This window comes from Carassius auratus, chromosome 7, assembly GCF_003368295.1.
Source record: "Carassius auratus strain Wakin chromosome 7, ASM336829v1, whole genome shotgun sequence".
NCBI lineage: Eukaryota > Metazoa > Chordata > Actinopteri > Cypriniformes > Cyprinidae > Carassius > Carassius auratus.
This window is the reverse complement of record NC_039249.1, coordinates 13,572,749-13,594,970: the sequence shown is the minus strand read 5'-3', so window position 1 is coordinate 13,594,970 and position 22,222 is coordinate 13,572,749. Positions and strand designations below refer to the sequence as shown.

The 22,222-nt window shown below is 36.4% G+C and overlaps 1 protein-coding gene across 3 annotated transcripts in view; it reads right to left on the bottom strand.

Moving 5' to 3' along the window:
• The window catches only part of glceb (glucuronic acid epimerase b), a 50,365-nt gene extending 30,704 nt beyond the window's left edge, over window positions 1–19,661 (bottom strand). Inside the window, exons 1-2 of one of the 3 annotated variants that reach the window (XM_026267458.1) lie at window positions 19,484–19,659; window positions 17,484–17,608 (exon numbers count right to left, since the gene is read on the bottom strand). The gene's annotated coding sequence lies outside the window, so the exon portion shown is untranslated. Of the gene's footprint in view, window positions 1–17,483; window positions 17,609–19,483 lie in introns of all 3 variants that reach the window. The other 2 variants (XM_026267457.1, XM_026267455.1) reach the window with 2 other exon arrangements.
• Window positions 19,662–22,222: the final 2,561 nt, after the last annotated feature.

Sequence of the window (22,222 nt, the reverse complement as noted above, 5' to 3'; positions counted from 1 at the left end):
GAAAAACCTGGACAAACCATTCACTTTGTTCAATGCAAATGCCGTATGCTGGAATATGAGCACAGTCATTTATTCCGTCATCACCCGAGTGCTGATAGCGCACACACGGGGAGACCTGAACAACACATGTCGATATCTGTGTTTTAAACTAAACTCATTTAAGCGTTGCCAGCTGAAACATGTTTGCCAGTTGAAAGAGACAGAGGACGCAAGCACACGTGAGCAAGGAGAAGATTTGTGCATGCGCTCATCCGAAGCGGCGTCTCAGAACACGCGCAAAAATAAAGCTCTCTCTTAAGTATATTGAGTTTGAATAGACAAATTCTCACAAAAATTATGTGAAAATGCCCGTCTTGTGGCAAGTATCCGGACATAGCTATAAATCACAATTTTATTTGTATCTTTACTCTTTTTTTTTATTTATTGTACTGTTGCATGTAGTTAGAAAGAATATTCTTATTTTCTTTTTAATGTGAAAGTATAGTTTTTTCATAAACATAGCACATACCAAACCATACCGAAACCGTGACTCTAAAACCGTGAAACAAACCGAGCTGTGAAAAGGTTGAGCCGTGCCACCCCTAGAAAACACACAAAGGCACAGGTGCATCTCGGGACCTCTGCCCCTCATGTCAGTCCTGAGAGCGGGAGCACTTCTTCCGGCTGTCTGCAAAGAGATAAGCACCGCATTCTCGGCACCTTGTTTGCTTATGAAAGGAACTTGCATGGAATATTTATCAGATGATGCTCGAAATCAAAAGCCTTTGAGCAAAGAGTGCTTCAAAAGCCATATCACAGGATCTCCGCAAGGGTGATATGAGGGCAAGGACAAAGTGCAGTGCAGCAGGAAAGAGCGTCTGATGAGCAGACAGGAAGTAGGGGAGAATTATTCATCCATATCTGAACTTTGCATAAGTGTAAGGCATTATTTGCTAATCAAAGGCTTCGTGTTCATATCAGGATTTATAATTCATACTCCATGAGAAGAGACTGTCACAGTGAAGGGGAGAAATCAAAGACTGAGAGAACGAGACTAGGGAATGGAAGAAGCTCTTTCATAGATACAGATGATGATGATCTTCAGCGAGCATCTGGAATCAAGACTTCTCATCATTCTCTCCTGAGGTCTCTTCAGTGCAGCAAATGGATGTTACCAAGCCTGGGGCTGACACCACACAAATCAAATGCTTGAAACAAAACCCCACAAGCACAGAAGAACTGTCTAAAATTCCTACTCTTGTCACAGTGAAAAAGCGTCTCGGCACAGAGGCTGCAAACGACAGCTGGAAGTGTTCTTGCATGTCTGTACTGTTGCTGTGTTTTTTAATGCCATTTCTATGCAAAAGGCAGCATACACAGAGCTGGTGAGAAAGAGGTGCAAGACAATCCACTATCTGCAATCTACCAATATTCAGGATACCAAAAAAAAAAAAAAAAAGTCCATCAAAATATCAAGCGTCTCATTATTGGTCGACAATATTTATAGACAATGTCAAGCATCAACTAAAGCTGTGTTGGGTTAGCGTGACAAATGGCCCACCATGTTGGTGAAACACATTTTTGCACATATTAAATGCTTTTTGACATGAATATTAAAACAAGAGATAAGTACAAAGTAGGACTGTGCAAAGTAGCAATACTGTGCAGCCAGACCCTCTTGGTGCAATTAATCGCATGTGATTGTCATGCGCATCTCATCAGTAAAGCTGGTTCTGTGATTAGTTGTAGTTCTCCATCACCTGCTATCAGATTGAGCTGCATTCACTTTTACAGAGCCGTAGTTCACTGACAATTAGGCAATATCACGTTCATTATCGCAGATCAAATCACCTTCGATAATGAATGTGATTTTGCATAGCTTGTCAGTGAACTACGGCTCTGTGTATTAAACACCCCTCCATCTGAAAGCATGTGATGGAGATTTACTACTAATCACAAATACGTGCCAGTACTGATTATGAATTCCTACAGAACACATTTTAAGACTAAAAAGGCAAATAAAAAAGGTGGAAGGTGAAGTCCTATGGCTACTTTTAATATAACTGCACATTAGAGGTACTGCAAAAACTCACACATTCAGAGGCAAAAAAACAAAACAAATGTCAAGTATATTTTTATAATAGGCTCACTGTGATTTCATAAAAAAATTCTCCTTCCTTCTACAGATATAGAAGTCATCTTAAATCATTCCCAGAATTGAGATAAATGTTTCACTAAAATCATTCCTAATTCTCATCTAATCTACTGTACAATGCCATTAAAAAGAGGAAAATGACAGCTCCGAGTTTCTTAACAGACGCAGAATCAGTAAAAAGTTCACAGACAGACATTCAGAGGACCGTCACGGCTTGATTAACCAAGCTTATCTAACAGTGGAAAAAAGAAAAACTACTGAACAAAGAAAGTCTTTTGTGATGGATAAGATGGCGCACGTGACAGAGGATGACATTAAGGAATTAACTTTAATCCCAAAGCAGGGACTTGCAACACTTTTCAGAGCTTTTCCAAGTGTTTTTTAGAGCTTGATCAAACAACCATTATGACAAGTCAGAACTACTCAGCAACCTTAATTAGAGACGACAAACCAGCAAACAAAACAGAGTTAAACAGTGCTGACACATCAGAGAGCAGAGTCTATATAAAGCCTGTGGTATGCGTTCAGACAGCAGCATATGGCAAGTTCTCACAGGCCAAACATGAGTGACTGTGACAGAAAAAAAAAAAAAAAAACATGACGCTAAAGGCTGATTTATACTTCTGTGTCGGACATATGCCGTAGCCTCTACGTCGTAGGATGTGCATCGGTTTTCATTTATACTTCTGCGCCGTTGTCCAAATCGATGTGCAGTACACATGCAAACCACTAGCCTGCAGTGTCCACGAGCATGTTGCTTGTGTAACCCGCAGACCACGGCAAAAGCTGAAGAAGCAGCAGCTTGTCGGAGAAGCATCAGCCATGACGATGGCCAAGAAATATCAAAGAACAAATCATTTATTTAAAGCTACAAAAAAAAAAAAAAAAAACGACAACGACAACGGAACAGCAGAAGATGGCATTCTTTCATCTCCACATAGACTTTGTTGTGGACAACAAAGTGATGTAATGCTACATTTTATAATAAATAATAAGACAGTTGTTCATTGCTTTCTTTTATTTTGTAAGATTAAAATATATTAAAGCTAAAACACACACACAAAACTCAAATACATACGGAGGGAGGGGTACTAGCAGACCAATCACATAACTTGCAGTCTGCATAGATTTGATGGACTGTGACATATTTGTAGAAGTGCACGTCAGGCTAAGCCGCAGCCGGCACGTCCTATGCACAACCTACAGCCTAGTTTTGACTCAGAAGCATAAATCAGCCTTAAATCTAGTGTTGTCAAAAGACCCGGTACTAAAAAAATTTTTAATGTGACCGTACCAGGTTTCTTTAAGTATCGGTAGTACCGAGGTCCCGGTCAAACCCAGTTCAGCGCTATGATTTCCGCAAAGCAGAAAACGAGGACGGAATCTCAAAATCCAGTCATGAAAATGAAACTTACATTTTAATATGGACAGTGATGGAATTTTTAGTTAGCATAAATTAATCAAATCAAATCTCCATATGGACCAGTATCTGTAAATGTTAAGCCGCAAATGTTGTTTGAAATATGAATCCATGTTCTGCGCATCTCTGTGTGAATTACTGAATGGCAGAGACGTACGGGTTTGTTTACTACATAGACTGAAGCACATGACTCTTGCATTAATTTCAGCATCTGAGCTTCAGAGTTATCTCTCCATCAAGTGATCTGAACTTTTCAGTTCATCTCAATGGAAGTATGAGACCTGTATTTGATGCTCTGTAAACTCTTTGTGAAGGCGCACGACTCACCGTCGCTTTACTGATATCGCTGTTTCTCACACATACAAAGAGAGAGAGAGCGAGTCTTACCACGCTGAATCGACACGCTATATGTAAACTATTCTTTGTTGTCTTCTCCTGTCAAAATAATGAGGTTCATTTACAATTATTCATATTCATTTTCGAACAAGCAGAAGACATACCGGTTTCGCCGGTAGTGGGCGGAGCTTGTGTACAAATAGCAATTTCATTGGCTGGCGCTGATCTAGTACTGGCCTTGTTTTGATTTCAGCAAATCAGTTTGACCGAACGCAGACAACGTGATAAATATTCATGAACCCAGCAGCTCATCAATTCATAGTGCATTGTATATACATTAGAATGATAGTAGAATTAGTAGTAGTATTATCTTTTAATAATAATTAATATGATATATTACTATTTTTTTACAGCAGAAACCCTCAATGACCAAAAATATCTTAAGCATCACCACCAGTCTTAAGTTCAGTTAAAATGACAAATATGCATTCATTAGGCCTAAAAGTTAATTTTTACATAAAGGCATTGTGCTAGAAATATTACTATTATTTAGTAAAATGTATGTGATACTGCTACTACTGTTAAATTTTTTTTTACACAACTTTATTTTTTAAAGAAATAAAAATCACAATATTTCTTCCATGTTTTAATTTTAATAGCAAATCCCCTTTATTTACCAACAATAAAATGTGTTCAAATTTCATAAATTAAAAGACAAATTAAATTTGGGTGAAACTTGTTTACTGTTTTTCATAATTATATAACTTGTAGAAAAACTTTAAACACAATTGTAAATAAGTATAAAGAATGGCATTGGTTTTATTTTTAGTGCTAAAAAGTTTTTTATTTTTTTTTAAATTAGCATATTTTTGTGTTTTGCTTTGGTACCAAAATTGTTACCGAGAACCATGGATTTTCCCTGGTATCGGTACAGAATACTGACATTTTGGTACCGTGACAACACTACTTAAATCTGCACCTTACTACCATGATCTCAAACTTTCTCCAAAAAAAATAAAAAATGGTTTTATAAAAATAAATAAAATATTTTATTACTAACATCATTAAAAAAAAATATATATATATATATATATATGTATATATATTAAAAACTGAAATGAAATGTGCAATAATAATAAGCTTTTACACTCATAAATGTAACCCCATGACAGCTATTAACAGCAAGACTATCACTCACACAAAAAAGTCAGTTAACAATATAATGTTGCTGGGGTTTTTTGTGTGTGTTTTTTCCATCACTCTAGAAATCCTAATGTTTCAGTAATCAAGGTATCAATCAATCAATCTCAGCTGCACCCTCACGTACTGCTGCTACATGGTCATAAAAACATAAAGTTTACAATTTGTTTTTAAGCATTGTGGTTTAAAAACAAGTGATTTTAAGCCACTTAAAAGCAATCAGCACCGAAAGAAAACTAATTTCACTATATATGTGCGTGCTGTCCGATAAACTTTTTCTGAGTGCTGTTATAGAGGCAAACGCTGTTATTGAGATTTGGTCATATCCCCCACCCCAACATCAAGGCATAAATGCACAGTAAATTAACAACAATTTACTGGAATGGAAGTACTGTGAGCTGTGTTCCAGCTCCATCAGCTAGGGGCATCATTAAAGTTAATATTAGTCTTGATATTAACAAGGGATGCCGCAAAACATTCATGAATATTCATAAAGCGATGAGCTAAACAACAACAAAAAGTAATCTGAAGAAGCCGTTCTCTTCTCCACCACTCCTCTTCTAAACCCCAACCCCCTACCCAACTGCTGAGCTCCCTAGTCCCTACCTGGCATCATTGCATTCAACAGGGAGAAAAATCTTCTTACTGTGCTTGTGTACAACTCTGCTCCCTAGTGAGAGAGCCTCACGCTGGGCTCCCCACCCCCCACCCTCCTAACAGGCTGGAATATTCCAGACAGGCCTGCGGAAAGAGAGACAACTAACTAGGTGCAATAGGTTTCTGAGAGCGTGTGTGTGCCTGCAGTACAGCACCATGAGGAGAAACGTGCAGAATTTTAGTGCGTGACTCAAAATACCATGCTAAAGTGGGTCATTTTAAAGTGAAAATGTGCTTCAGTCCCTCTGAACCTGGAATGAACATGCATGGTACAAAAAAACCCTTCAAATTCAAATTAGAAAGACTGTTGCAATGTAACGGTCTTTTTTTTAAAAAATGGACACAAAGTGATCCCAAATCTGACAAATCTCAAATGGATTTTAAGGGAACTTAATGGGAAAGCACAAACACAACACAGCAAAGTAAATATCCACCAAAATGAGTCATATCATCCAGTGTCCACAGAAAGCTTTTCCAGATTTCAGAGCGTTCTTTGATGTACACTGCTGGAACTGAATCTATCTTCCTGCCTTCTGCGGAAATGACACGTTTCAGTCAGAGGGCTTTCAGGGCACTCGCCACATTAACAGATATCCAAGTTGTTGCTCCTCTTCAAAGAGAGTGCAAAAATGTATTTGCAAGGTTTATGTTTTCCATACCAGTGTTTATGAGTGTTTCTGTGTAAAATATCTGAAGACAGGATGCACAGCAGGGTGCATTTCATGGCTGTCTGCTTGGAAAACACTTCCTGGTGAAAATCCTCAGTTTTCTCAACAACGTTGTTTCTTGCCAAAGAAAGAGACAGCAGGCTTATTCTTGAAAGCAATCTTCAAATAGAGATGATACTGTTTCCGTTCATTATCGCAGCTGATGTCTTTTTTTGTGTCTTTTTTTAAAAAGAGGTTTAAAAGAAGAGGTCATATAAGATGTTTTCATAAAAAGTTTAAAAAGAACCAAACTGAGTTCAGTTCTTTGAAAAGAACCAAGAATTTGAAAGAATGAAAAATAAATTATGGTAGTTAGTAGAGCCTGACCAATATAGGTTTTCAGGGCCGATACTGATACTAATATTAGGCATTAAAAAAAAATATATCGAAATATCGGCCAATATTCTTTGTGTATATTATACTAGTTCAACCGATCACAAATCTCACAATTTAGATCACATTACAGTTTTCGACCCACGGATCGGATAATTTTTCGGATCAGCAAGAAAAGAAAAATACTTAAATTTAACTTGCTTTCCATTTATTACTTTTTTAAATTACATTTATTATAGTACTTCTTTGATACCACATCAAATGCTATTAGATTAACTTGACTAGCTAAGAAAGCTTTAACATGATTAAAGAAACAAGAGAACAGCCAGTAAAAATAAGAATAAATACACAAATTACAAGCATAGTTAAATACAACACAATATGTTACAAATAAAATAAGGTTAGTAGTATTCAAATACAGAAATTTTATAATTAGGGAAAATAACACTGCATACTGTTTAATGTATAAATGAATATATATATTTTTTACAAAGTATTTGTTCACAAATAAATATATATTTAATAAAAATATCATTAAAAAGGACATAAACACTGTAACCAACAGGGCACTCAGTATTCTGGAAAGTTTTATTTCACAACAATTAATTGCACAGCTCTATTGGCCGATGTACTCGATGCGTTCAAATTATTACTTTGTCAGCACTGAGAGCGGGAGCACCTGAAAACACAGTGCTCACATTTTCCCTCTTGTTCGCTGTCGTCATCAACAGTTCTGTGTAATACAGATAGAAGTCTGTCTAATAATCAGACAGAATAGTTAAACAAAAGGAATTAATGTATACAAAAAGTATTATATCAAAAGTATCACGGGACGGGCTTTACTGATGAGATGCACATGACAATCGAATTGCACAGCCCTATCCGCCAAGCAGAAAAACCTATGGGCTGATGCTGATATTTACAAAATGCCAACTATCAACTGATATGGTACCTCTCACAAAAAAGAGTTTTAACGTTTAAAGCCAGTGATGCAATAAAGGCTTTTTAACTTTTCACTATACAATTCGAGTGCCTTGTAGTTCTTGTTCTTAAATATCAACTGATATATCAGCCTTGGTCATACATCGGTCGACCACGTACTATAAATAAGATACAGTATATAAATAACCAGAATATATACATAAACACTTTTTTTGCAATGATCACTCAAATGTCGTGATCAAAAACTTGTCAGAGATATGTAATAGAGGCAGGGCAATTAACAATTTAACAAACTTTATTATCCAAAATGAGTCTGACATCAGTGCACTGAACAGTAAAGTTTAAGTTTATTCATATTAAATGAAATTTAATTCCATTAAACTTTATTCCGTTGAAGTTTAACTTTGGTAAATGTATTCACGTCATGTATCTGTCGAGTATGTGGCTGTTTCTGTTTTGGCATGAATCCCAGTCGACATTTTCGGCTGCCTTGCAATCATAAGTTACTTTGAGTAACAATTCCACCTCATCATCTGTCCACACAAAGAAGTCCTTCCTTTTCCTTGCCATCAAGCTCATTGTTGAACCTGCCAGTGACAAGCAACCGACTTCTTGTTTACACTTTTACGCGCATGCCCAGTGTGTATGAATGGTCACGTGACATGCATTTTCAGTTATGTAGTGTAGACGGAGATCATTTCTGAAACGCAGCTGAAAAGCCAGTGTTAACGGATATCGTTTTAATTCGAAAACACAGTTTTAAAACGAAAACGCACTAATGTAAACGGGGCCTTACACTGCAAAATAATAAAAATATATATTAAAAGATAACAATTATTTTCTATTTACCAAAATTTCAATATTCGGTACCAATAACCGTAAAAATCCAAGGTTCCCTGTACCAGTTTTGGTACCAAAGCAAAACACAAAAACACGCTTATTAAAAAATGCCTTGCACTCTATTTGTGTCGGCATATATGCAAATTCATTCTCTGCCAGAAGGAGGCACTTGTAGAGCGGATGAGAGAGGTTTCTCTGGTAACGGCTGTAATCAAATCAGCACTGAGCCCGCACTGACAAATGCTGCTCAGGCATTACAGACCAGATTAAATAAAAATTTCATCCATAATTTTTTGAAGACAGCTGGTTTCCTTAAGAAAAACAGTGATATAAAAATGCCTGCACTGGGTTTCGACTTTGACACATGCGGTGCTCATGTCTATTCAACAAAGTCAAAGCCTTTTGGAAAATCTATTTGTGGCGGTCAGTTTTGATATTGTGGCAGGCCGTCACAAATAAATCAATGTATAGGAAACACAATGAAACTTACCTGCATGAACTCTTTCATTTGATCTAGGCGACTGTCTTTAAAGTGTTTTGGTAGTTTGGTGTGTTTCCTCCTTTTGATGTTATATAATGAAAGCCATAAAAAAAAAACAGACAATTACTCTTGATAATTGGCATAATCGGCAAAGCCCTAAAACAGACAATTAATCTCAGTAACCGTGTAAAATTTCATAATAGTCAGAGCCCTAATGGTAGTTCTTATTACACTCACACTGTTCCTTACCTTGAAAGTGGGCTCAAATCTGTTTTTGAGCCACTTTAACACTGTCAGATAGTCTCAGTTAATTCTCCTGTCATCTCTTTTGTGAATTAGGTTTTTCTCTGTTATTTTTTACTGTCAGAAAAAAAAAACATTTTAAATAAATATCAATTATTTAGATTAATGCAAATAACTTAACATCCTAAATATCGATCACCAGCACAGATATCGGTGTTCAGCAAAAACACTATTAATCTTTGGCGTCAACAAAATATCTTTATTAGATTTATTTTGTTTTCTAAAAGAGAAAATGAAAGCATAAAAATCAGCACTAAATTCATATCATATCATGTGTTCCGTTTAGGGGCAAATTCAGTCTTACTAGATTAAAAAAAGTGGCTTTTCTCCTCTGTTTTGCATTTTTGTAGTGATCCGTACCACAGACTTACAGCAAACCAAGTTTGAATCACTTTAAAGAAGCTCAGTTTGTTTTCACTTATTAAAGATTTCATGTGTGACCAAGTACATATGACCCTCCTTTTCTGCAACAGACTGAATGGATGTAAGCAGGCCAAACACATGGGCCTTATGAAACTGGACACGTCAAAGCTTTACTTATATTTCAGCAGCAGCAGTTGAGACATAAAAATACCCAACTTCCAATCTCACACAGACCACACAAACTCGAGCTTCATTCACCTTTAATAAAAACAGCCACACTACAACTCAAGAATGCTTTCTTTTGATTAGGCAGGCTCCTTATGAGAGGGATCCATTTAAGCATAGCTTTAAATGTTGGCTAAATGAGCTTTTCAAGAACTCTCCTATAGGTTTCACTGGAGAAAGCCTGATAAATAGTAGTTCTCTTGACCTCAAAGCACTCCATCAGCCAAAGGAGCCAAAGCAGCACAAAGGACGCTTAAAAAAGACCTATTATGCATGCAGAGAGATGGGCAAATAAGTGCAGACGACTGAGCTGCGCACTTTGAAGTGATTTTTCAGACAGCCATTCTGAAGCACTGTGTAAAAAAAAAAAAAGAAAAAGAAAAAGCCTTACTTCCCTTCCTTACTTGGAAAAAGTGTGTGTTTAACTGCTAAACTTTATAAATAGAAGTTAAGAAACAAGGATGCCTGAATTCACATGAAAGCATTATCATAAGACTTAAGTCATATCGTAACTCTTATTGCTGGCACTACGGAACTATTCATTTTAAATGATAAGTAGATATTTAAAAACAATATCTTTCTTTTGATAAATGTGATATTTTGGCTATTTAATACACTCTAAAATAACTTAGATAATGCTTTCAGTTGTTATAAGCTTAAAGTGGTCATAGGACGCTACATGCACTTTTGCAAGTTGTTTGAACTGAAATGTGTTGGCAGTGTGTGTTTTTTTTCTAATCTACTAAAACATTTACCCCTTTGTCAAATCGAGCTGATCTCAGATGCCCGTCTTTGTGACGTCACACAGACAGGCCCTTCCCACAATAATTTGACTTACAGTAGCATTTCAGCACAAACTGAAGCTAGGCGATAATCGCATTCATCTGCGATTCTGAACGCGATATTGCCTAATTGTCAGTGAACTACGGCTCTGTGTAGTAGATTGCACTAAATCTGAAACCAGGTGATAGAGATTAACTACTGATCATGGGACTGGCTTTACTACAAGATGCGCATGACGGAATTGCGGAATTCAGTCATAAAAACAGAATTTACTATTCAACTTACAATTTTTCAAATTTTGAATGAATTAATCAAAAGTAAGTCATTACACTTATATCGAATTGCAATAAGGACTAGTACTTGTAAATATTAAGCAGCAAAAGTATATTTAAATATGAATCCTGCATGTTCTGCATGCCTCTGTTAACGAATGGCACAGACTTACGGTTTCATTTGTTTCATTGTTAGCAATACAATATAATGCAAATACCAAATTAAAAACATGTTTCAGGATAAATAATGAGCCGGCCAATATCGTGACAATTATTTTTTATTATTTGAAAAAGGTGGATATCGTTATCGAGATTAAAATATAATTATTTGTGCAGCCCTACGTCAAAAATTAAAGTCTGGCTTGATTTGAAGACATATTGCCTATTACTATTTTTCAGTAGAATGCACATAACCTACTACTACTACTACATAAAACATTATTTAAAAGAATAAAAAAAAAAAAAATCACACAACATTTCTTCCATGTTTTAATTTTAATGATAAATCAATCCCCTTTGTTTGCCAAAAAAAATTGAGTTTTTATATACATTTATAATAAATTTTAAATAATTAAAACATAAATGAAATAAATGTTTTAAGCCTTCATTTGATAAACATTTAAATACACAACAAAGAATGTCTGAGGGAAAACAATCATAAGGCTACTTTAAGAAATAAATTAATAAATTAAGTTGTTTTATGTATTCAAATAATTAGACATGCTAAAACAAAGAACTTGGTAACAATAAAAAATATGTTTTAAACATTTAATTTGTGTTCAACTGATATGAAAATGTATACGTTTCATGATTTTAATTAATTAGACATGCTTTTTAATTAATACATTTTAATTTAACTATTAAAAAGGAGTCAAGAAAAATAAAAACTGGGAAAAAAATGAATATGGAATAAAATAAAAACAAAATATAGGAAAATATTTCATTGGGCCCTAATTTGTTCAAGAGGCAATTCTGAGGTCAAAACAGTAGTTTAAGCTACACTATATACTTTCTGCATCCCTTCAATAACACTAAGACTTCAAAGCTCTCCTCCAATACTCTTTAACTGTTGAAGACTGTTAATTATATGGCTGGAACTATAAAGATGAATAAGTATCAACCAGAGGACAGGTTCCCAGTCATAGTGTTTTTCTCTTAAGATGATACAGGCAGGAAGGGAGTTTTTCTTCCTACTGTCACTGGGGGTTTAAAGCATTGATCTTTCTAAAGCTGCTTTCAGAAAACATGCATTGAGAAGACAGCAATAACAACATTGAACTGACAATGCCCAACAGCAGTGTATGACCACAACTGTCATTTTCAAAAAATAGGGTATTTTCAGTCAAAACAGGCCAACAGCAAATCCAGCACATCCAAACTGCATCACAGATTTGCAAAACTTTCTTTGTATTAGCTGAAAATCAAAGGGTTCATGCTTGTCATGAGACACCGAAGCGCTCATGTGACACAATCCTTTGATGGATTTTAAGAAGCTTCAAGATAATCAGCAGCACAGTATTTGCTGAAGATCAAGGCAAAGCTCTACAGTTGCACCTTGTCTTTCACAGAAGGTCACATTCTTATTCTCTTCACACCTGCAAACTATCGAGAGGCGACATGGCGTGAAAGTAAATCCTTGTAGGAGGTCTGAGGGAAACAGGTCTCGGCTGAAAATTGGAAAACTAGAAGAAAATGTTTTGCAATGCTTTCCTAAAGAAAATTCTGATTTATACTTTGTCAAACCTACACCATAGCCTACGCATAGACGCACATCCTAAATCGTAGCATACACACATCAATTCTACGCGGACTGCATGTGCTGTGATTGGTCTGCTAGAATCCTTCCCTCTGTATGTACTTTAGTTTTGTGTGTGTTTATGTGCACTTCAATACATTTTAATGTAACACCTTCTTATATAAAATAAAACAAAGCAAAGAACAAGTGTCTTATCATTTATGACACTAAATAGCATTATACAACAGTAGTTGTCTGTGAAAAACAATGTTGAACTGACAATGCCCAACAGCAGTGTATGACCTCAACTGTCATTTTCAAAAATATGGTATTTTCAGTCAAAACAGGCCAACAGCAAATCCAGCACATCCAAACTGAAATCACAGATTTGCAAAACTTTCTTTGTATTAGCTGAAAATCTTATTAGGTTATTACACTAAATAGCATTATACAACAGTAGTTGTCAGCGAAAAACAATGTTGATCTGCCGTGGTACAAGTCCTTGCGGAGATAGAAAGAATGCCATCTTCTCCTGTTTCGTTGTTGACTCCTTTTGTAGTTTTAAATACTGATTTCAGGATTTGATATTTACTTGCCGCCGTCACGGCTATAATGTTTCCCTGACGAGCCGCTTCTTCTTCGGCTTCACCAGCAACATGCCTGTGGACACTGCAGACTAGTGGTTTGCATACGTACTGCATGACGACGCAGACAACTGCACAGAAGTATAAATGAAAACTGACACATAGCCTATGGCGTAGGTCCGATGCAGAAGTATAAATCAGCCTTACGGCTCTTCAGGAATCCTTTAAGTGATATATTTTGATTTCAAAAGAGCAGATTTCGTCAAAGAGTCAGAGGCCGTGCATGTGTGTGGCAGTAACTAAATCAACTCAACCATAAACAATGCCATGTCTACCTGAACCAGGCATGTGCTACTGGAAACTCACTGGAGGACTAAAGAGACTGGAAAAATCAAGAGCTTGGGAAGGGTCCAGGCCCTTGCATGTGATCTCAGCTCGGTGGTGAAGCGGAGCAGGTGGGGTGTGACATGTCCAACGTTCATGTCAATTCCCTGACAGCTTATTGGACAGCAGAAAACATAGCAGGCCAACGAGAACTTCTCCATCAGAAGCCAGTGTGTGCAGTCTGATCACTACCATAACTCTGAGGACGTCACAAAGCTGGCACGCACATATAAAGTCTGGCTGGTGGTTGGTTTGCCAAAAAAGAACTTCTAGACTGGACCCCCTGACACTGCCTTCCTTTTCTTTGTTCGTTCAGCAGCTAAAACAATAGATAAGAGAAAGAAAAACACTATCTGTATTGTTTTTAACATACTGTTTTTCTTGATGCCTGGGTAGACAGGGCCCAAGGTCTTTGTTACAGGGCTGGTGGGATTTGCAATGTTGAGGTTAGGATAGTCGGGCATTACTGAAATATGAATGGGTGCGTTTGTGAACCGAAACTGGGTTGGAGGTGCCCCGAGTGACACAGAGAGGGACTCAACTGCTAAGATAAACAACCACCCCCCCCCCCCCCCAAGCCCCCCAGATGATCCCAATGGACCATGACACTTACTTGTGTTCTGTAGCACAACAGACAAGATGTCTACAGTCCCTCTGTGAGCTCAGCTCACAACAATCAAACTTTGTTATTTATCTAGGTTACAAAGCATAAGGAAAAACTTGCAGAACATGTTTATTTTAAATTAAATTCAAAGAAAAAAAATGACTTTTTCAAATTCTTAACACAATTTACTCACAAATATAACAACTAATTTGTGTTCTACAGAAGGAAAGATTTCAAAGAGAAGAAAAAACAAACCTTAAAGGCAAAAAAGAAAGACAGTGCTGCACTAAAATGGCTTCATTAAAGGACGCTGACATGCAGAGCTTAAAAGACTTTTAAGAGCAGACCTTGCGCTGGAAAATGAGTGTCATTTACCAAACAGACAAAAATTATCTAGCAGTGGCTGCTAGCTATGCACAATGATTGGAGAGAAAAAGGCTGATAGACAGCCCAAAATGCACCAAAAAAAAAAGAAAAGAGAGACTTGTCTAGGGATGTAATGATTAACTCAACTTACAATTCGATTTTCTCAAGAATTCTTTTTTTTTTTTTTTTTTTACAATGACATTGAAGAAATTATATTGTAAATGAAAAGGTGTCCTATTATTGGGCTATTGCTGAATGTTTCTTTGTGAAATTAAAATAACAAAACTAATAAGTTACTCTCTTCATATAAACAACCTAAGGCTTTGTCTGTGCTCTTTTCATTTAAAATTAGAGGCAACCGCTGGACTTCAATCATGATCCAAACAAAGATGCAGCATACATGCAGCATGAGCAGTTTTTAATATAGATTAGACTGTATACTTTCTAAATTTGAAGCAAAAAAAAAAAGAATTATCTGACTTTAGATTTGTGAAACTATACATCTGAACAAAGCAGCAGACGAGCTGAATTTGAGGCAAATTCTATCAGCGTTCTGAGTGAGGACTTATAGCATTAGCATTATAATGATATTCAAAAATTATTTTAGACCAGCAGAAAGTCTAAACACATTGCATGTATTGGTACAAAACATACAAAGCAATGAAAAGAACTGCAGATCATATTCAAAAACACAATGTGTATTCAACAAATGAAAAGCTACTTAAAAAGTTACTACAGAAATGTAATTAATCCTTTAAAAGTGTTGCCCCTTCTTCATAAATAGACAGAAAAATGAGGGATATCTTTCTTAGGAAACAAACAAGAGACCATGCACACTGCTGAAGTACAACCCACTATTCTTCAATTGAGAAAAAACGTCAATTTCAAAGCCAGCAACATGGTTAGCATATCGGTTACAAGAAAACCATAAACCTTTTCTGTCTGCTGGTTTTATTGATCTTGGATGCCTGAAATCCATTAGCGCCCTTTACATACATAGTGTTTTCTGTCCCAGTTTGGTAGAGCAAGGTTTCGCTTGAGTTTCCTTTAAACCTGCCCTTGTGGCGGGAGAGAGCGGCAGCGGTGGATTAGTGGTGCTGGCAGAGGACCTGGGCCAGCACTGCTCCTTGGCCAGCTCTCCACTCATCAAGAGTATCCAAGTGATCCAAATTACGAGTGGCCCCTGTGTCCAAGGGCTCAGGAAGTGTTCAGCCAAGGGCCAAATGGGACCGACTTCCCACAATTGACTGATATTAGTCCCCACAGGAGGCCCTGGCCATATGTTAACAACAGTATCACAGACATTATAATGGACTCCATCAGCTCAAGCATGGCACTGATACTATTTTTATAACAGGTGAATAGTGGATTTTCATGTTAAAGCCTGAATACTACTAAAAGTAGCCTGAATGCCTTCTTCAGCAATGCCTTTATGTAGACACTTCCCCACATGATAACTATGACAGAGCATCTTTTTGTAATGAAGGTCTTCTTCCTCCACCCACATAATGCAGCCATAGAAGCTGAACATCAATGTACTCTCAGCGGCCTTTTGAAAACTAGGCCAGAGTTCCTGCCAATTTACTTGCCCTCTTTTCTTGCTACACTCTTTTGTGCTCCAAATTTCCCCCCTGGCCAAAATCAACCAGAATTCCCTCATGCACCTTCCAGTACAATTAGTGGGACGAAATATCATATGCTTCTTAATCAAACTGAACTATGGGGTTTGAAGCAGTCCCATTATAATAAGTTGTGATAAGAGGTTGATAAAAAGACAAGTAAGGAAGAGGTCACGTCTTTGAAGAAAATTGAAGTCTGTGTTTACTTATCAGAGGACACCCACTTGATACGCCTATGTTAGAAAATGGATTTAGACTGTTTTATTTCATTTCTTTGGAGTGCAAATGTGCAGTGTGTGATAAAGCTGATCAGAGACACTGGAACGTGACCGAGCCATTGAGAATTGTTCATCTCACTTACAGGTCTAGGCAGATAGATACCAAGTTTCAAGACAAATTAACAAAGTCAGGAACACTTTATATCCATCAATTACGGTGGGACAATAAATCTAAATAAAAAGAAACTGTGATCTAGCAGCAATGATCAAATTAAGAAGGTCGTGATTTAATTAAATAAATATATGCATCATGTGTTTTAGAGTGAACATTTATATGCACGCAGTTCATGGTCCATTGTTTTTTCTTTGCATTGGTTCTATATTTGGACCACTTGTAACAACGGAATGCAACATGCACCAACCGACTTCCCAAACTTGTACGACAAAGAACTGTTGACAACAAAGGAGAACTATAAGGGATCACAGTGGTTTTCAGACAAAATAGAATCCTGAAGGATTTATGTTTACAAAAAAAGGAGAAAACAAGACAGCTAAATTACTAGTAATGTCATTTTACAGTTGTATTGTGAAAATATATATATATATTTATACTTAAATGTTTTATTTTACAGTAAAATAGGGTGCTTTGTATAACAGTAAAATAAATTTGTCAACCCGACGGACTATCATCTCTTTTACCGTTATGCTCACGTGACACTGTTATCTCGGTCACCTGACAACGTCACAAGCCAAAATCTCTGGTTTCACGGTCTACACTATAACACAGTAACCAGAGTTTTTGAAAATCTTCACCCTGGCAGGCGTTTTCAAAAATGTTCAGCTTCAGTGACCTGGTGCTGCATTTGCGTGTGGATGAATGGCCAAACTGCATTGAAAAAGCTGCTGTTTCAAAAATAAATGCATTTGTGTGGACAGGGCCTTAGTTTCATCTGTTTTTAACTGAAGAGTTTACCTACTCTTGTTCCATTCCATTCACCCTTCAGCACTCGAGCGGTGACTCCAGAGAGGAGATGAAGATCTCTACTTGAAGAAGAGCAGCACAAAATAACTATTTGTTTCTTTCCAGCAGAGCTGGCACAACCTACAACAAAAAAAAAAAAATAGTTCCACAAATCTCACCTTATACTGGACTGGACTCTTTTCTGCAAGTGAGGCTATCAAATGGACAGTTTGCCAATTCCACACAGCTCAAATATGATGACTCCGCTCTGTCCTTTGAACACCTGATCCCTGAAACTATAACCGACTCATGTAGCCATTTCAGATAGCACTTAGCTAATGTAAAGCTCATACCGCAGCCAATTTGTTACTGGTCCAGGTGTCTGCCGTTCACAAAAGAGCATGAACACTAAAAATTGGGTGCTAGCTGATATTTCTGTGACAATCTAAAAGAATGAAAAAAAAAAGAACTATGCCTATTCATACAATTTCTTGCTATAAAAGTCTTTCACTACAACATCAGACTTATTTCAACTGAATGGTTTTGTACTTTATGGACCCTTTACACATCTCCATGATGAAACATGCAAATCAACAATATGTCCACTTAGAATTCTAAGGTCTGACTATTTTGTCAAAATAAGGTTATTTACATATTCTTATTCTGTGAAAACTTATTTACATTATGTAATATTTTTAATGTTGTGTATATTTTGGGACTTTATAAAAAAAAAAAAAAAGTTCTATGAACACAGTAAAATGGAATGCAAAAACTTTGAAGCTCAATATCTCAAACGTACTCAGAATGCAGATAGAACCTTATAATTCCAAGGGGATAAAATATACAAGGGACATTATAGAAAATATTATTATTCCCATTTCCTTCAATAGCCAAAGAAAAATTCATTCCACTATTGCACTTCCTAGACTTTCCAAAAAACTAAACTTTTAAAGTGCTATATTACTCAATTTATATCTTGTGGAAATTATCAACAACATGTGAAAAGCAACGAAAATTGTTAAAAATCATTTTTGGTCACAGAAATAAAGCTAAAATAAAATAAATGCTATATATATATATATATATATATATATATATATATATATATATATATATATATATATTTATTTATTTTTTTAATGAAAAAAAAATGGAAACTGATAAATAAGTGTAGGTTCAAGTAGTGACAAAATAAATTAATAAAACTAAAATATAAAACAATTAGCACATAAAATACTAAAACTAAGATGAAAACAGGAATAATACAAATAAAGGCTAAAAAAATAAATATTATATAATATTATAGACACTGTACCACCACGATTCTTTTTATATTGAAAAAATCAATAGTATATTCAGGTATGTGCTCATTCATAATACCCGCACTATGCCAAGGACCACTTCCGCTTACAAACGAGACAATAACACATCTGAACTGTCCATTACTGCGGTCATCCCAAAGAAAAACAGATAACGTGAATCCAAACCAAAAGTACCTATCAATGCATCTTTAGTATCTTCCAAACAAAACCATGTGCCCAAAAGAGTCAATCCTCCAAAGATTGATTCTCAGTGAGAGTCTGGTCCCTGACAGCACAGCACACGCCACGTTCACACAAGACAAACACTTAAAGTGGCAGAGCGTGAACCGAAAGAAGAGGTTTCTGTTGGTTTATCAGTGTTACAGAGCTGTCATCACAATCAAGTGAGCGTGAACCGTTTATTCCTCCCTAGCTCTGATTAGCAAGGTACGTTACGGGAACTTCTTTATATTCCGCGACAGTCGCAAGGACATGCTGTCAAAGGGACGAGCACGGGGATGTTGCTATGGGAACTAGAGTTTAGCCTTTATTGATTAAGCAAGTAAGAGTTAAACAAACTCAAATGACTAGGACTAGCTGCTAGCAGTCTTGACGCTCAACGCAAAATCACTGCACTGTCGACATGTTAGCACTGCAACTAAATGAGCAAAACGACTCATATTCGCCAAGACGCAAAGAAGCAGTATTTACTCACATTTGTGAATTTCAAGCACGCGGTTCCCCAGGCCTTTAAAAAGTTAAAAGGCAACGTAAAAAGCTTTGATATCTCAGCCTGCACTTCACTTGAGAGAGAGACGGTGGCTCCACTGGCAGTCAAGCACCCACACTCAGCCCGCTACGGCGCTGCAGCGAGACAACATATGCCTCAAATATCGCGATATCACAACGCTCATGACGGCACTGGACTGACCAATCATACTTAAGACGCGTCATCCAATCAGGAAGCGGAGGGCGAGACATCCCCGTCATTATTGGTCTGCTCAGTGAGATTGACATCCTGGAGAGCAATTTATAGAGTTCAATCATGCAGTGTGTTTACAGGAGGATTGAGAAGACACCGAGGGGACTGGAGTGTGTGAATTGTTGAAGAGTTTTGGCAAACCAAACAGGAAACCCGATATGCACACGTTTCAGAAAATATGAGCAAATCTGCAGATTTTACAGTCATGAATACCAAACCAGAGTGCATTGCTTTCACTGAAAAATAAGAGGATGTGCTCCTTGTAAAATCTGATATATGAATAGTTGTCCTAAGAATCTTTCTCAGAGACCCAAACTGAGCAAAAATACGTAGTTTGGTGTTATTCACATGGCCAAAAAGTAAGATGACACTGATGGTTATGTAAGTCAAAAAGATTTCTATTACAGCAAATAGACTACATATATAAATAAAATACATATCAGTTTCACTGTATATCTCCTAATAATATGCCTGGTAAGATGATATCCATGAAATATCCATGGTTTTATTATTAAAAATCTGTAGTTTTAACTGGGGCCAAAACATGGAATGCAATACAATGATCATTGAGAGATGTACAAATAAGGCCTTATGTATCATATGTGATATATTTTAATATTTATTTAAAAAAAATAAATAATAAAAAACATTGAATGGGTTATCAATAAGTTGCTTCAGTCCAGTAAATGTATATATTGAAATATTAAAAACAATATATACATTATACTTATATTTATTTTATAAAAATCACTGAAGATTTCACAGCAACAAACTAAAGATGGATTATTAGAATTACACTAAAAGGCATTTTACATACAAAAAAACTATGAATTATCAATTGAAGGGCAGAAAGCATGTAGATACACAAATAGATACACAGGTTTTTCAGGTAGGTTAAGTTTTAATCGTATTGATAATTTAAAGGCCTTAGAAATTCACATATTTAATAGAAAAAAAAACTAATAGCATAAAATAGAAAGAGAACGAAGAGGGAACACAGATAAGTATAATGTGTAAGTAGGCTAACAGAAGAAATTTTTTTTGAAATCCGCTTAAGTCAATCAACTTCAAATTTACCGTAATTAACATCAGCAACTTTATACGTGACAAATTAGTTTAGCAAATTAGGTTGGGGACATATCTGAAGCTATGTGTATCTGTGTGTATATATATGACAATATTTGTTACTTTTCAGGAATATTTCAGCTTAAAGACAACATTCTACAAATCAATGGCATTTAATATTTAGCATTGTTCCTTAAATGCTGTTGACAGAGAATGATATTAAACACTTAAAAATAAATTAATAAATAAATAAGCTTTTGATAAGCACATTTAACATCTACAAGTGAATGTTAGTTTCTGCTGCTGCCTCTGTGAATAGTCTGACCCAAGAGACCCATTATTAGAGACACTACTGACGTCTCTTTTCTAGAACATGTGCATGTGGTGCACACATTAGCACAATGAGTCAGTTTTTTTTAGAGTGAAGGAGTATGACAATGATCGTGTACACTGACACTGTACTGCATCACTACCCACGATCCATCTGGAAGCAATCCTAATGACCAGCCCCATGACCCTCATGAGTTCCCCAGCAAAAACATGTCAAGCTGCGCCGACAGTCACAAAATGCTCGTGATTATGCACCCACACACTGTTCCAGCACACAGTGCAGTGATGTTGAATTAACTGCCCCCTTTTAAAATATGCTAAAACTAAAAAACAAAAGCCTTTAGAACAACGTTAAAAGCCTTATCTTTTATCTTGACAGCTCTCTCGGGGAAGTGTGGGAGTCTTTTTTAGTCTTTTTATATCTGTGTTCTGTTGTTTTAGTTTTAGATATTACATGTCATCCTAGCTACTACAAATAAATGCCCTGAGCTATTGTTCTGCTTTGTCATTTTATTGGCATAAAATAATATTTAACTTTTATAATAATATAAATTCTTATTTATTTTCTTACTTGCCTACTGTTTTATGAACTATATTGACAAAGATTGTTTTCTAGTCCATGAATTCTTTGCCTGTCAGACTCTAACCACAGCTGCAAATTAGAATGCATATTCTGAAATTTGACACTATGACACTATGTCACTATGCTGAGAGCCAAAAAACAGTTCTGAGGAAAAGGCAGACTTTGGTCTGGAAAATGGTCCATTCAGTTCTTGAGTCACCACAGTCAGAGTAATCCTCAGGGACTGCAGTTTCTTTGCTCATCCACAGCTGCAGAAGATATACAAGTGAGATGAAAAAGACAGTTTGGAAATGCTCAACACAAAGATGGCTGATGTTATCTCACTGTGTGTGTGTGTGTGTGTGTGTGTGTGTGTGCGCGCGCACTGGCCTGAGCCACTGAGAGGAAAAGAGGACATTGTTCCCGAGGTATTTGTAGTTTCAGTAATTCAACAGAGAAAACTGAATGACAGAGATAAGGTAGACCATGGATATTTATAGTCTGCTGCAGCTTCT